Here is an 11,635-nt window from a genome sequence, read left to right as displayed (position 1 = left end):
TCAATTTCGTTCACAAAGAAAGAGTTTTGGGATGAATCCATTTTCATGAATCGTGAGCCACAAAAATAGAATTGTTAATATTTTTTTGCATCACCATTCATGAAAATGGCTTCATCCAAAAACCATGTGAATTCTGTTTAATAATGTATCATTCACATGTACAAATTGTTATAATAGGTATCATTCACATCTATAAATCATTGTCTCATCTAGCCTACAGAGCTACAATTTTGAAAGTCATGTGGATAGCATCATACACATCGATATGAAAAATCTTATTGATAGCTTATAAATGGATATACAGAATCAGTGTATAACTCAATATTTAGAATCATAACAATAACATATAAATCGATATTAAGAATCAAAATAATAACTTAAATCGATATCAAGAATCAACACAAAAATTGATATTAAGATTCAGAACAATATCTTAAATCGATTTGGAACCCTAGTATAGATATATATAAAACTCTACCCGACCAGTTGTCTAGGTGTAAAACCCTAGTCTATTTAACCTCTCTTCCTCTTTCTTACGGCAACGCAACTTCTTCTTTTTTCTCATCTGCCTTCGTCTTCTTCTTCTTCTCCTTCTTCGACATTTCCGTCAAACTCATATCTATCTTTTAGAGACTCCCATTTTTACAGAAGAGATCACCAAAACATCCATAGCGTTTATCGTCGAGTTCATTTTCTGCTACAAAGCGATTCTATATGCAGTTGCGGATACATCCTCTCCAAGAAAATGAGGTCGTTAGTAATGGCAGCCCACTACACCATTTTCCTCGGGCTGAGGCTGATAGTGACTCCAGTAGTGGTGCACTCTTAAGAATATGCTTCACAAACTTCAACTCAGACATTGAACCCTTAAAGGAGCCGATGGGCTACAACATAAGTCACTTTTACGTATTTGTCTTTGATATACTTTATGACAAATACGTAAAAGAGATTTATGATGTATCCCATCAGCTCTTCAAGGGGACAATGCCTGAGCTGAAGTTTGTGAAACATATTCTCAAGGTGCACCATTGCTCGAGTCTCTATCAGCCTCAGCCTGAGGGAAATGGTGCAGTGGCATGCCATTACTAATGAGCTCGATTTCTTAGAGAGGATGTATCTGCAGCTGCAAATAGAATCGCTTTACAATAGGAAATGAACTCGACGATGAACGATACAGATGTTTTGGTGATCGCTTCTGTAAAAATAGGAGTCTCATAAAGATAGATATGCGTTTGACGGAAATGTCCTCCCATAAATAGCTTTTCACATTCCCGCACCTGGATTGCATTAGAAGCTCATCACTAATTTGGACGTGGGTTTCATACTTGTGATGATATCTGTTTTCTTTCTTGATGATGGTCATGTATTGTATCTAAGCCAAACCATTGGTCATGACGTATTGTATCTAAATTCTAATATTTTTTTTATATGAATGTGGTTTTAAATCATGTGGATTTGTAGTTACGAAATTACGGCGAGAACAATATGTGTTTGTAAAAGCAAATCGTGACAGCACGTGGCCTTCATACGTCATTGTGTAAATCGCGATGGTATGTGTCATTCACTTAGACAAAGCTCTTTGTCTAAAAGACAGACGTCATTGTGTAAATCGCGATGGTATAACGATTTACACAATGACGTCTATGTCGGCCACATCTGGATAAAAATTGTGGTGCATGAGTACAGAGCGCATTTGTGTAAATCATTTCAGTCATTTATCAAAGTTTATGCAAAGCGATTCATTACTAGTAGATTACTTTTACGTTTCATAATTCACTGTTTCAGACGTTTATTAACTCAACTGTGTAAATCATGATAGGAATAGCTCGTAAAAGCAAATCAGTGGCATTTTCATTGTACATAATGCTAAACTATTATTTGATTTTTATTTACGAACGACGATCATTACAACGATTTGTTCAGTGATAATGGTTTAGTCCATTTGCCTTTGTTACGAAAATATTGTCATAGCATCATACAAATCGATATGCAAATTCCTGTTGATAGCTTATAAATCGATATACAAAATCAACATATAACTCGATATTTAGAATCATAACAATAACATATAAATCGATATTAAGAATCAAAATAATAACTTAAATCGATATCAAGAATCAACACAAAAATTGATATTAAGATTCAGAACAATATCTTAAATCGATTTGGAAATTTGTCTTGATATCTTAAAAATTGATATTTAGAATCAAAACAATATCTTAAATCAATATTAAGAATCAAAACATTTTCTTAAATTGATATGGCAAATCCTATTGATATCTTAAAAGTCATTGTAATGTTTAGTCGATTTGTCTTTGTTACGAAAATATTGTCATAGTATAACGCAAATCGATGATCAAATATCATACAACTCGATATGGAAGTTCCTGTTTATAGCTTATAAATCGATATATTCAATCATCTTCATAATCGAGGGTTTAGTTATAGGGTTTAGTTTATAGGTTTTAGGTTTAGGATTTAGAGTTTACAAATATATTAAGAGTTTATGGTTTAGCATTACAGTTTAGTAAGATATTAAGGGTTTAGGTTTAGGGTTTAGGGTTTAGGGTTTAGTAAGATATTAAGGGTTTAGGGTCTAGGGTCTAGGGTTATGATTTAGTAAGATATTAAGGGATTAGGGTTTAGGGTTAGGGTTTAGGGTAAAAGGTTTAGGGTTTAGTAAGTTATTAAAGGTTAGGGTTAGGGCTTAGTAAGATATTAAGGGTTTAGGATTTAGGTTTAGGGTTTAGGGTTAGGGTTTAGGGTTTAGGGTTAGGGTTTAGTAAGATATTAAGGGTTTAGGTTTAGGGTTTAAGGTTAGGGTTTAGTAAGATATTAAAGGTTTAGGGTTTAGGTTAGGGGTTTATGGTCTAGGGTTTAGGGTCTAGGGTTATAGTTTAGTAAGATATTAATGGTTTAGAGTTTAGGTTAAGGGTTTAGGGTTTAGGGTTTATGGTTTAGTAATATATTAAGGATTTATGGTTTAGCATTACGGTTTAGTAAGATATTAAGGGTTTAGGGTTTAGGGTTTAGGGTTTAGGATAGGGTTTAGTATGATATTAAGGGTTTAGGGTTTAGGGTTTAAGGTTTAGGGTTTAGTAATATATTAAGGGTTTATGGTTTAGCATTACGGTTTAGTAAGATATTAAGGGTTTAAGGTTAGGGTTTAGGGTTTAGGTTAAGGGTTTAGGGTTAGGGTTAGGGTTTAGTAAGATATTAAGAGTTTAGGTTAAGGGTTTGGGTTTAGGGTTTCGGGTTTTAAGGTTTAGGGTTTGGGGTTTAGGTTTAGGTTTTAGGTTTTAGGGTTAGGGTTTAGACATTAAGGGTTTTAGGGTTCCTCTTTTAAACATACAAATTGTTGCTTCAAACATACAAATCGATGTAGATATTACACTGTTCATAAGTATATATAGTCGTAATGTTTGGACTTCAACATTAAACATCATTGTACGATTTAACAAACTTGATTACAAATCTTGGTAACTTTATAAATCATAAATCTCTACTACATTAAATGTATAAATCGTTGTTACTTTAAATATGTAAATCATAAATCGCCACAACGATTTTCCTTTGTTACCAAAATATGTGGCATTCATTTGTAAAAGAAATGTCATTTCACACCTGGCTCGTTGTCAAAAATTGATATGCCTTGTGAGACCTGAATTCCGATTGTGATGTTTGTGATTAAATAATGGCGTCTATGTAAGCAACATTGATTTGCCTTTGTATATAAAATTTTGGAATAGTATAACGCAAATCGCGATTATAGTAACATACTATCGATTTGCAAGATATTGTTTTGTTTGTTAATATCGATTTGTAAGCTATTATGCTGAATGTTTGTATCGATTTGTAATATATTATGCGATATGTATATCAATTTGTAACATACTATGTGTTTGCTAGTGTTGATTTGTATAATATTTGTATTTAACATACTATTTACATTGTTGCACGATTGCGAAGGCGATGTGTGTATTCAAATCGTTGTTCATTTAGCGATTAAAATTGAAATTGCTTCGCAGCGTCGTAGATGTCATTAAATCATTGTCTCTTGAATCGCTATTGTCAACACATATATACGATAAGTCATTTCTTTTATTAACACAATAAATAACAACTTGATGCATAGTATAGTGTGATGCAGCTGATGATCATGACAGATAACATGAAGAATGATGTGCATCTAGATTTAATTTTGCATGGTCGGCAATAAGAAATTCTTTTACCTCATAAGTGTGCATAGTTTTCATTCTCCTCCTCCTTTTTCCTTTGCTTTTCCTTCTCTTTGTTATCATTCTTCTTCTTCATCATCTTTAGTTCTTTCTCATATTTCTCATCTTTAATATCTGAAGGATCAGGCTCCGCATAATAAATATCCAACAATTTATTCCTGTCTTTTTCATTCTCAATGTTCTTTACATAACCCTCACATATATCGGATTGACGGATGATTTCTCCAAGAGTCATCCCCTCAAACGGTGAAGGCTTTCTTGTCTTACAAATTGTAGTCATTGCTAACCTGTACAACACATAAATTTAACTGCATCATTGTATGTTACAACCGCTTTCTCAAGTATATATTATTACAAATTATCACATTCGTTAAACAATCACCAACATAACAAGTTGTCGTAATATTTGGCTTCATAAATAAACATCATAGTATGATGTAGCAAAATTAAGTTCAAATTGAGGTAACTTCATGATTACACATCGCTACTACATCAAATGTATAAATCGTTGTTGCTTCAAACGTACAAATCGTTGTACAAATCGCACCCTTCATAAGTACATATCGTAGTAACATTTTGGCTTCCTAAGTAAACATTGTAGTAAGATTTAGCAAACTTAAATACAAATTGTGGTAACTTCATAAATCATAAATATACATGACTACTGCTTCAAACGTATAAATTGTTGCTACATCGAACGTATAAATCGTTGTAGAAATCGAACCCTTCATAAGTATATATCGTTGTAAATCATAAATCACTATTGCATTAAATATATAAATCATTGATGCTTTAAATGTATAAATCATGAATCATAAATCATTACTGCTTCAAACATATAAATCGTTGATGCATCGAACAAATCACTATTGTATTAAATGTATAACTCTTTGTTAATTTCAAACTTATAAATCATTGTAGAAATTTAGCCTTCATAAGTATATATCGTTGTCTTTCATGACTCTTGTTTCAGTATGAAAATAGGTGTTATTTAGCATGTATAGTACAACCACTTGTAAGATTTAGCATTCGGATTTGCAAATCGATTTGTTTATGTAACGAAAACTTACACAAAACTCACCTTCTAGGACACAAGTTTTGTTAATCCGACAGTGGAGGAGAAACACCTAGAAGGTAGATGTAGCCAATGGTGGCAACGGTGCTTCAACTACGCTTCGACGGCAGTAGACGACGGCAAATGATGCTCTGACGACAGTAGACAACGAAAAAGGGTGCTCCGATGACAGCAGACGATGACAAAGGCTGTGCTGTCAAAGGAAGCTCTTGTTACAGCATATGGTGCATCATCAAAGGGTGATCTGAAACGTTTAGGGCGACATATTGCGAGGCGCTTTTGTTAAAATAAAAGAGTTTACTCCTTAGGGCGAAAACGATGATGATTTAAACCCTTTCTGACATAAGGATATTTTTTGTCCTTTACTCGAAACATTGTTTCACGACACTAATGGTGGGAAAGGGTACTTAAGTATTTGCAAACTCTGGTGGGAGGACATTTTTGTCCTTTACTCCAAACATCATTTCATGACTCTAATGGCAGGAAAAGGTACTTAAGTCTTTGCAAACACACCGGACTTCGATGCTAAGTGATGAAGACACACAGGGAAACAAGCTCCATGTGCTTACATACGTGGCGCTCATTCAGAGCCGCGAACACACCACAACTGTGTGTTCTGGGGGGACATATAACATGCTTCGAGATCAGGCCGAAGACACTTCTGATGGTAATCTGTAAGAGCTGCCTTTGGTACCATTCATCCCGTTTAGCTCCCCAATCCCTATAACTATATTCTGTCATGGCCCGCACAAAATTTTCCAGAGCCGTTGATGCTTTAGATGAAAGGCATCTAGCACATACAGAATGGACTGTTAAAATTAGACCCAAAACCTTGTGTTTAGGAGGCCATTACGATGGATGGTATCAGAAGTAGCTATGACATATTGCCTTCAAAGGTGCCTCCGACTTTATCCACACTCACAAGCATCTTTCTTATCCAAGTCATTTCACGCGTCCCTTTAAGCCATTAGAGGGATTTAGACCAGTCAGGATGGGTGTCATCACATGGCACATTTTGAAGTGTGCCGCTGCACCTGATGTTCGGCTGACAGCCTGTCAGTTGTGGAGTTCAAAAACAGGGCTGTCAGGTGCAGAGGCACACTCAAAGTGTGCCATGTGATGGCACCTAATCCTAACTCGATTTAATCTATTTTAAATCAGAGAACAAGGACTTCTTTAACGTTTTTTCTCGTGTTTCCTCAAGCCCATGAAAACAAACAATGAAGTTGAGAAGTTACAAATACAAATCCCCAAATTTTCAGTACTCTTGGCTTGGTATCAAACATACTTTAATGCATTTCAGATGTTTAGGGCTTTGGATGAAGCAACTATATTCAGTGCCTGGACATGTTGGATATGGTATCCACTTTGGGCACCATGTCCACTGGCTCGGACAAGCCTCGTTAAATTGTTGAATCAGACACTTTAGCCAGACATATCTCTGACACAGTTATGTTAATGCAATCATAATCACAAACTTTTTTCTTTTTTCAAAAAATGAATCGTACAACACAAACCACCATAGTCGATAATAGTGAATAGTCTGATAGGTACACTGAAAGAGTTAAATCTGACTTTTATTGAGTGGATCTATCAAAGACAAAGTAAAGTTTGTACATCAACAAATTAAAAAAAAAAGAATAATTTTCTTCAGAAAGAAACAGAGAGAGAACTCATGTAACAAAAAAATTTTGTTTTTGGTAAGAAAACTAGTTTCTCGCCCCCATCACAGAGTGTGCCGCTTCTCGGCCTTGTATATTATCCTGTTTTCTCTGACTGAATTTGCTCTCTTTCAAAAAGAAAAGAGTGCTTGTAAGTATTTTGCAATAAATAGATGGATAAAAAGAAAGGTAATCAAAATGAGTTTAATTTGGTTTTGATTTTATAAAACATGGCAAAAAGAGACCTATATAAAAAAATCATTTGAAAATCAAGGTAGGTTATAAGAAATACGATAATTATATCCGTATTAGAGTTTTTTCTAAAAGGTGGTTTTTAATACAATTTTTTTTCTAAGTGTTTCTCTTGAAAGGGATTCTTTTGCCGACATTTTTGAAAAAGATGGAGTTTCATTTGTTTCATTGTTTTCAAAGTTATATATATATATATATATGTTTTTGGACTTTTGCAGACCGTGGACACCACAGTCACAACTCCTGGCATTAGGATTTCCTTGGCAAGAAAATTTTGGCAATAAATTGACTTTTTGTTTCAGAAAATAACGGGAACACTTAAAAAAAAGAAAAAATACAATAAAAACATAAAACTAAAATTAAGAACCTATAGAATCGCAATAAAATATGGTATACTGAAAAATAAAAAAATTAATTATCATGCTTTTATGAGGATTATATCATTTGTGCGAATTTATTGCAATAAATTCAAAATATCATGGATATTTGTAACAAATGTGTTAAGTAGGATTTGACTTCAAGGTCCTGTTGAGATCCTCTTGATTCAAAAAGTAAGTCCGGCCCTCAAAATGCTTCCTTGTTCCCATATCCTATTGGGCATGATCAAGGTCAAGTGACTCAAGCCTATCCAGAAATTTTGTTTTTTTTTTTCCTAAAGAATGTGTCCTACCATGTTAATTTCTTGGAAAGCATCCGAAAGTGGGCTTGGTTAACTTCATTTTACCTCGAACCGACCAATATGCTTTTGTGGTCTACCAGAGACGACGTCTAGGTTCAGTCTGGTCATGTTGATGCAGGTCAGCCAGACATTAGTGTGGTTGAATTGCCTTGGATCTAATGAAGGTGAACTCCGTAGGCAGCAAGCGTAGAGCGTAAACCAAGAGTCGGAACGAACCTACAAGAGAAAGCGAGCAAGGGTAGAGCGTAGACGAAGAATCGGAATGATCCTACAAGAGAAAGCGAAACTAACGAGTTTCAAGATCGGATGATCCAGAATTGAGAGCCTAGGATCTCATATCTTTGACTTTTGGCCCGACCCAGACAGACCAAAACCATGTATTTATGTTGTTTTAGGGGCTACCAAATCCAAAGATCTCAAATCTCTTGTGAGCCCACAGCAGATCGGACCTTGATCTGTTTGTCTATAGATCTATGTGGGCATTGAAACGCATCCTAAGAAAAGTAGAAAATTTGTGTTAATAAGTATTCAAGATAAGCTACAAAATGATGAGCCTTCTCCACATAATCTTTAGGATTGGACTAAAGAAAAGTGCAGGAATACAGGTGGGACAGCCCTTTGATGCCCATGACGATGGTGACATTGACTGCTTTGAAAAGCCAAACATCACGCCAACACTTCTAAATTATTATGCAAACTTACATGCACACAAGGGCTCGTAACCCATCCAGCCTAAGCCAGGACAACTTAATTAAGAAGACAGCTGTTGAAGAACCATGTGCAGAGCGTTTGTCACGCCTGGTTTTGGACCAAAACCCACCGCTTTTGTGGGGGAGCTACCATCATTTTCAACTTGCCATGATGGGATCAATTGCCGTGGTTTTTTTTTTTTTTTTGAAAGGCAAGCTGGGGTTAGGTAAACCCCTATCAGTTAAACAACTGTATAATTGGGTTTTGAACCTGCAACATGTGCACAAGTTGCTCCTACCAAACGAGCGAATGCCCCCCCCGCTTGGTCAATTGCCATGTTTTTTTTTTTACAGGAAAGCTGGGGTTAGGCAGACCCCTACCAGAATAACTGCCGCCCCATGTGGCAGAGGGATTCGATCATGGGCCTTCAGCTTGACACAGGACCCACGGTAATTGCCATGGTTTTTTATATCAAGAAAGAGAACTAGCAGATTCCAAACCCTCGGATTTGGATCACTTGATTGATTTTGAAATAAAAAATGACCTGAGAAAGAAACCAACAACCAAAATGTTTTCTTTTATTTTGTTTTGGTTCAACAGAAACGCTTTCTTTTATTTTTAGATACCCATTTGTTGATCTGTTCAAGGTTTCAGCTTTCAATATACCCTTCAAGTGTACAATATTTTGCCCACAATAGCTTCGCCTATCTGATGAATTTCACCAAGTTACAAACCCACAAGTGACGCTCTTTGCTGAAAGCTCTGATGCACTAACCGGTGGGCATGGGAACGGGGGTGGGGTTGGGGGTTTCTCCATTGGACTATCCAAAAAAATGGCATAACAAAAACACTCTTTCATTTTTCATTTTTAGACACCCATTTGTTGAATGGTTCAAAGTTTCAGCTTTCAATACACCCCTTAGATTAAATGCATAATATTTTGTTCTGGTGGTTACAAAAATGCTTTTTTGTTTTTATAGAATAGAGACCCATTCGTTGAACTGTTCACGGCTTCAGATTTCACTAAACCCCTTAGACTAAGTGAATAAAAATTTGTGTTGGTATTACAAAAATGCTCATTCGTAGAATCGTTCAAGACTTCAGCTTTCAATACACCCCTTACAGTAAGTGCATAAAATTTTGTTTTGGTATAAAAAAAATGCTTTCTTTTATTCATTTGTTGAACTGTTCAAGGTATCAACTTTCAATATACCCCTTCATGCAGTATGCAGGAAACTTCCAAGCAGCCCAACTGGGTTGGATGAGCCTAAGAAACATACAAGCCTTGCACATTCTATCTAAAGTCATAAGAGAGACACCCAACTATGTCGACACCCTGAGCAAATCTTCCGCACACCTCATGTGATTCTTAATGAGCTCATTGACCTGGTGCTAAATTTACCAATGCAATTTCTCAAGAGATGATTATCAAAAGATGACTGGTTTACGACTTGACCCACCAAGCAGTCACTGCCGTCCGATTCAAGACTACAGTTGGCAAAATTCAGAATGCTGGCAAGAAAGTAAGTAAATCTTTTGAGAAGAACATCTAATCTAGAACATGAAAGTTATACTTACAAATACCTAAAAAAATCTCTTTAACACCGAGTCTTGAGTTCAAAACACGTTCCATGTTGGATTTAAATCTCGTATTTCATACACCCTTAACCCTTGAGCTTGATTTTCAAGGAAAAAAATGAATATAAGCCTTTTATTTATTTTATACAATCAAAACCTAATTAAACCATGTATATATTATATGGTGAAATTCAAAGCATTTTTAATCACGCATTCGTTCTTTAAAAAGATTTTATCATATCAGTATGGGGGTCGAATGAGGCATAATGGGGGGATACCCCAGCTTTACTATATAAAAAAGAATTAAAAAAAAAATATTGCTATCTATAGTCAAGACTCTAGAAGCACACGACAACAATATCTTCACGCTTCTTCCAACAGGTACCTTAATTAGAGAGGAAAGAGAAGAAAAAAAAACAAAAAAAAAAAGTTCATGTCAGGGCACGTTTGGAAGAGAGAAAAACTCTCATAGGAAAAAAAAGTTTTGCCTATGAGAGTTTTTGATACCAAAAGTTTTTCACCCGTTTGTGTAGCATGAGAAAACAGAGTGGGAAAATGTGAAAAAATGAGACAGCGGAGATGGTGGGTGGTGAGATGGGTGGTGGGGGAGTGTAAAAATAAATTTCTCTTGGTAGGAAAGAAAAATGTTTCCTATAAAAAAGTGTACTTTTTAGATAAACTCTCCGCAAAAAAGATTCTCGTTTGGAAAGATCAGAAAATCTTTAAGGATTTTCCATTTTGCATCACTTTTTCTACATCTTTCTGGCTTCTTCCAAACGTGCCTTAGTGTTGTTCTCTCCATGACCGAGACAGAGAAATTCGATTCACCAGAAGCCACTAATCATGAGGACTCCGTCTGCTTCTCACTCAGGGACTTGGTGGCATGGGGATTCTAAATCCCCACAGTTCAGCACCCCCTTCCCCAAACAGCAGCTGATGGCAAATCCATATCAAACCAAGAATCTCTGCACGGTTTCTCAGGACAGAATTGCTCGTTTTCTGGGCACGCTGAACCTCACCACTTGAGGTATTTAAGAGCAAGGGCAGGCAGTAACCTATTGACCTACGCTCCCCCACAGAAAAAGTAGCACCTCAAAAGGAACGCTCCTGAATGGAGTGAAGGCCTTGTAAAGCCCAAAAAAAAAAAAAATGGTTTTCAAGGCATCCCAACGAACGACAACGTGCATGCACGTGTGCTAGAATCCAAAGTACGGCCATGTAGCATTGGAAACAGAAACCAAATGACTGGACGTGAACAAGAAGAGTCTTGATAATGCCTGAAGGGGCAAATGTTCCTGGTCTAGAAAATGCGATACAGAGCAGATCATGAAACATGGTCTGCAATTTGAAGCAAGGATAGTGTGGTACCATCCACATTAGTCCTCAAATTTTCAAGCATTCATGAAGACGACAAACAGAGAAAGACACTATTCTGTTTGAGGTGATGAAAAGGAATATTCAG

Source organism: Nuphar pumila, chromosome 6, assembly GCF_984573655.1.
Source record: "Nuphar pumila chromosome 6, dmNupPumi1.hap1.1, whole genome shotgun sequence".
Classification (NCBI taxonomy): Eukaryota; Viridiplantae; Streptophyta; class Magnoliopsida; order Nymphaeales; family Nymphaeaceae; genus Nuphar; species Nuphar pumila.
This window is presented reverse-complemented; position numbering follows the sequence as displayed.